Here is a 6,000-nt window from a genome sequence, read left to right as displayed (position 1 = left end):
GTGTGAAGGAAGTGAGAACACAGGTGAAGCCAGAAGCTCGCACTCGCACGTGCTGCGGCTGATGTGGCCCCCACGAGCAGCGTCACACCAGAAGATGAGGGCTAGGTTCCTTTCCCAGCAGGGTGCTGCTGCAGCAGCAGAATCTAAGGCATCACCTCCCCATGTGGACAGGAAGTGAGGGTCCCAGTGAGAGGATGGATTCTACCCTTTACTGAGGGGGCTGTGAGCATCAAGGCTGGAGTCCAGCAGCTGCAGGGAGGGAGCCTAAATCCTGGATCTGGTGCCCACTTTCTACTTGTTCTTTTTGTGATCCCAGATGAGAGTTGTCTTTTTTTTTTTTTTTTGGTACCGGGGATCAAACTCGGGTCCTTGCGCTTTCGAGGCAGGCAGCAGAACCACTGAGCTAAACCCCAGCCCCTAGATGAGACTTTTTATCTGGGCTCCAGCTTCCTTTTTTATGAACTAGGAAGCCTAGAATAATGTATGAAGCTTCAAGCTTTTAAAAGAAAATTAAATAAAGTCTTAAGTACAAGCCTTCTGTGTACAAGTGTGCACTCAGTACTATCATGACAAGAAATAGTAATAACCATGTTTTATTAAACAGCCTTACTGGTGTTCATTCCAGCTCACACCCTGATCCCAGAATCTAAAGGGAGGTAGTGGTATGAGAAGTGTGTCTTTCAACTAACCTTGCTTGAAGAGCCTGGAAGTCCAGCCACGTGGCCCTCTTGGATTCACAAAGGATAAAACCTCCCCTTTTGGCCTCTCTCTTGTTCCTCTCCTGGCCTGTCTGTCCTCTGGACTTTTGACACCTCCTCCTCTTAATGATCAGGAAAGTTGACTAATAGAGTTTCTCATAGCAGACATTCCCATATCTTTCTATTAAAATTCTCTCTCTCTCTCTGTCTCTCTCTCTCTCTCTGAGTCTGCTTACTGCAAGCTCCATTTCTTATGCAAAGCAAAGAAGACAAGGGTATATATGGACATGTGTCTGTCTCTGATAATTTCTGAGACACTTTTATAGAACACCGTGGGCTCCTTGGAACACAGTTTGAGAGACACTAGACAAGATGCAATCACTACTTGAAATCTTTAGTTTTAAGAATTGTCCTCAGAAAAGTGTGTTCTTCTGGATTAGAATCCTAAAAGCCTTGGGATTAGAGAGGACCTTTGGATACTCTCACTTTCATTTGCTTTGAGGGAGCTTCACACCAATCTAGAGTCCTAGTAGTTGGAGAAATTCCCCTCAGAAAATAGTCATAACTCCTAGTAGTACATAGCTGTCCTCAGGTGGTACGACTTTTTATTGATGGAGTGTTAGTCACATTGGCACAAAGATGAAGGAAACTTTCAGTACCAGAAAATATCCTTCTATTCAAGTAACTTTTAATACGCAGACCCTTGAGTCTATATGGCCTGGAGGGGAGTGGCTTACCACTAAGCAAAGTCCCAATTTTCTTGACTTTCTGTGATAATTACAGTGATAACAGTTTGTTACTTTTTTCTCACCTCCAGTGAGCACAGTAGTTAATTAAGCACTATGATAGATTGTATTGCTCCTTTCAAATGCCTGCTGGTGGTGAGAATGATCCTTCCCAGTCACATGCATGTCAGACTTCACCGTGGACTTGTTTTGGCCAATGAGATGTGAGCAGAAGTGGTGGCCCATGTGATGTGATCACTTCGAAAGTAATGCTCTAAAAGTGAGTGTGAAGTTCCGCCATTTTGTTCTTTTTCTTCTGACAATAAGGGAAACATCAGAGAAACATCTGGACAAATATCCAGGTAGGGGCTGCTTCTTCAGCTTGGATATCAGAATGATGATGGAGCAGAGATACAAGAGCCCAAGATAGACATGTACTAGAATGGAACGCGAGCAAGAAATACACCTTTGTTTGTGTAAGCCTCAAAATTTTGGGGCTGTTTCTTATTGGTTAGGAGCCAGGTAGACCTAGGTTTGAAGTTCAGCTGGATGACCTTAGACAAGTGTCCTAACTTCTCCGACTTTCAATTTTCTCCTGTATGACATGTGGATGATAACACTTCTTCAGATCATTGAGATAAACATGAAAATGCAAGCAAATTGTTTAGCCCAGTACCTGGTACTTACAAAACACTCAATGAACACTGGTATTGTTATTATAAAATAGATTTAGGGCTCAGAAATAAAAAGGTATGGGTCTATATAAGAGTGAGATGAACACGTACAAAACATGACAATTGATCATAAATCTTTTAATACTTCTCTCTTAAAAATAATACTCAACAATTTATAGCTCTGTGTTAGGCAGAAAAATGCCTGCCAAAGATGTCCAAATCTTAAACCCTGGAACCTATCAATATGTCACCTTACACAAGAAAGAGATGTTACAAGTGTAGGTTATCCTGGATTATTTACATGGGCTCAGTGTAATCCCAGAGTTCTTGTAAGTGAAAGAGAAAGGCAAGAGTGTGTGAGTGAGAGAAGGAGATGTGTTGAGGAGTGGGAGAGAATTTCAAGTGATATAATTGCTGGCTGGAAGAGCCAAGGAACCTAGATAGATGCAGAAGGCGCTCGGGGAAAAGATTTTCCTCTAACACCTCCATCAGGAACACAGCTCTGCAACCAAACACAGGGCAACCAAACTGGATCTCTCACCTCCAGAACTAGAAAATAATAAATTCATGTTGTTTAAAGGCACTGTATTTGTAGTTATTCATTTTAGCAGCGATAGGAAACTAGTGCAAGCCCCAGTTCCCCTTTCTTGTCAGCAAGTAGCCTTATTTTTCTGAGTTCAAAATCATACAGACCTGGGTTGGGTTTCTTTAGATTCTGATGCACACTGACTCATACATTAGCCCCATGCCTGCAGCTACCCTTTTCTGCCCACCCCCTCTCCATCCCACATGATCCCACCTATCTCATCCTACAAACGGCATCTCAAAACTGTAAAAGGAGTTTTCTATTTTAATTTTAAAATGGCATTTACTTTGTTAACTATGTGCAATTTTGGGGATGATTTGTCACGATACTTTCCAGTCACTGTTGAATAATAAAATCAAGGCCAGAAGGTCAGATGCTTAGATATACCTGAATTATACCAGTATGATTCTTATCATGACAAAACTCTTCCGGTGAATGAATTCTTTCATTATCGAGAGAATGTCATATAAACTGTCTTGTGGAGAAAGAATTCATTGACTATATCAATACACAGAGCATATGGCAGTCATTTTTTAAACACTGTTGGTTATGGAAAATCTGGTTTGATTATAAACTAGGAGAATTGATTATAGTCATTTGCTTCTTGTAGGTCCTTTTGTTTTACTTTTTAATTGATTTGAGCAATGGAAAGAAAGAGGCAGAAGGAGGGCTATTGTCATTTCTTCCCAAAGGCACTTTTATTCTGTCTTGGTTTGTCTCTGTGCAGTCAGAAGGACACTAAGGGACTCCAGGAGTCTCTGTTTGTAAATCTTCTGCAGAAGGTATCTCAGTGTCCACTGTCATTCTCAGAACTGTCCCTGCTGCAGTGACCCTGGGTTTCTCCACCATACTTGCAATGGGAAGCTGGGGCTTGGTGTCATGAGAACAAGGCAGAGAAAAAGGGTAAATATCCTGGTCTCTCAGACTATTGATTATACCCTTAGTCACAGAATGCTTAATATTCTTTCTCTGTTCTAAGTAAAATAATAATTCTGTACTCAAACTTCTGTTTGTTTTGCTTATTTTTTCTCCTAACAAAATAGAGTTGCAGCACGGGAGAGGAACACTCTGAAGTCTGAGTTCCGGAAAATAGATTGTTTATCTTTCCTTATACTTGGCCTTGGAGTTCTGGGTCTTCCCCATGCCTCAATCCTTCTAGGGATTATAGTTGGAGACTCACCCACCTCAGAGTTGTCCTATCTTTGAGCAGTGCTCATAGAAAAAGGTGTCTACTTACTTTCCAGTACCTGCGTCTTCCACTCAGAGCATCTGTAAACTCTTGCTCTGAGCAGCAGACTTAGTATTCTTGCATTAAATTTTTCTTATCTCATTTCAATCCAGATTCTATGGTAGAGGTTCTTACAAATTTATTGCCACATAATTTACTTTTATTCAATATTTCTTCTAAATATGGTTATACCCATTTTTAGCAAGACATGGTATGAATTAGCACTGAATCATGCCCAAGACCAGATGGAGCTTGCTTTTTCTGGAGGAAGACAAAGCATTAGTCTTGCTTGTCTTAGTTATGAAAAATGCTAGCTTGAGCAATTACCTGGCTGGTGGCCTAATTGTCTTAATCTGTGAGTCAGAGGGGCCATATGGCCCACCTGATCAATTATACAGGTATTGATTAAGTTGGGGAGGAAGCAAAATATCCAAAGAGGTATAGTTAGTCACTCAGTCTGCCATTTATATCAGGACCAGGTTAGTTGTTTTGTAAAGATTTGCAGATATGACTTGCTGAGGGTAAGCAGTGTGGATGTCTCTGAGTTGGTCTTGGGAAGCCTTCATTTTGTAGAGAGGAGAAAATATTCATGAGTGTACATTATCCACTGTAAGAAATCTGACTTAACACGGAGACCTGTGTCTGAAAAAATAAAATACCCATTAAAAATAATGATCATCTTTGAAGTTTAAAATGAAAAAGGATAGCAGTCATGCTTGACAAACATATAATTCTTCCTTATATATGCCACATTCCAGATGTCATTGATTGTTCCTTGCTTCAACACCCAAGGCAGAGCCTTACTGGACTCTGTTGTACTATTTCTCTTCCACAGGGTCTCTGGAGTGATAGGAACAAAAATCTCTCTTCTCCAGGGAGTTCAAATAATTTCCAGATATTTTTTTCATGATTTCACTCAAAAACTCAGTTTTTTTTTAAAATAAAGGTGTGGAACAGGGGTTGCAAAGTGGAGCCTGCAAGCAGAATTTTTCAAAAGTGAGAAATTTCACAGAAAGACGCAGATTTCTCCATGGCAACAATCACTTGGAATTGAATGGCAACTGAAATGAGGCACACTTATTCCCCCACTCTCATACACTACTTACCTGGCTTGTAAATGAACTCTGATCTCCAAAACCACCTATGACACTCTGGGGAAACTGAGTCACAGAGGTCCTGTGGCAGGAAAACAAAGCCTATTTCTACTGGGACTCAGCTGAGTTGGAATGTGAATGGGGGAGGCTTTGAAGTGGGAAAATAATTTTTGAAGCCACAAAAATTGTTTTTCAGACCACATTGCTTTGTGAGGACAGCAATAAAAGGAAAGTGGAGGGAGATGGAAAAAGAAAAAAGAAGGAATGGGGAGAAGGGCAGGGCTCTTGGGAAAGCTCTGCACCCACCTGGCAGCAGGAGCAGAATGAAATCCTTGGCCCTTTCCTCGGGCCACGTGGCCCATTACAGACAGTTCCAGGGCTTCTGGCTCTTGCCAGGGAGAATAAGTCCATGGAAGAAGGCTGTGACTGCAGAGGCTGACTCTGGTATATGTGTGAAAGCTCATAGTTCGCTTGATAAAGGGGTTGGGTCTTCTAATTGCTTCTGTGAACACCATAGCTGGTGTCTATGATGTGCTAGGTTCTCTGCTCACGGGGTTCACTCCCAACCCCACCCCACAACCCCAGTGCCATTAGATCCTGGTTATTCTCTGCAGCAGTGAACCCCTTTGTTCTCACAACTAAGTGGGATCTATGAGTAATCTTAGAGTCTAAGAGGCAGAGGTGATTCCAGTGTCTGTTCTCCATGCTATCCCACCTCAATGACATATTTCCTGGGCGATCTCAAGATTCATATTCAGGTTCTATTCAAAGTTTCCCTTCCCATTAAACTTCCAAGTGAAAATTTTGCACCCCTCCTATATATTTCGGTGCCATTAATCGATATGTTGTAGCTGGGAAAGAAAAGAGGAGTATGAATGTTAAGACTGTGTGTCTGTATATACACATAATAGTAAAGATATACAATTTAGCACTATGAGATTAACAGACATTTCTGAACAGTATAAAATGAGGTGGAGGGAAGAGAGAAACTAGTA

Source organism: Heterocephalus glaber, unplaced genomic scaffold (assembly GCF_053883595.1).
Source record: "Heterocephalus glaber isolate CG9 unplaced genomic scaffold, H.glaber_assembly_v1.0 deba00001555, whole genome shotgun sequence".
NCBI lineage: Eukaryota > Metazoa > Chordata > Mammalia > Rodentia > Bathyergidae > Heterocephalus > Heterocephalus glaber.
This window is presented reverse-complemented; position numbering follows the sequence as displayed.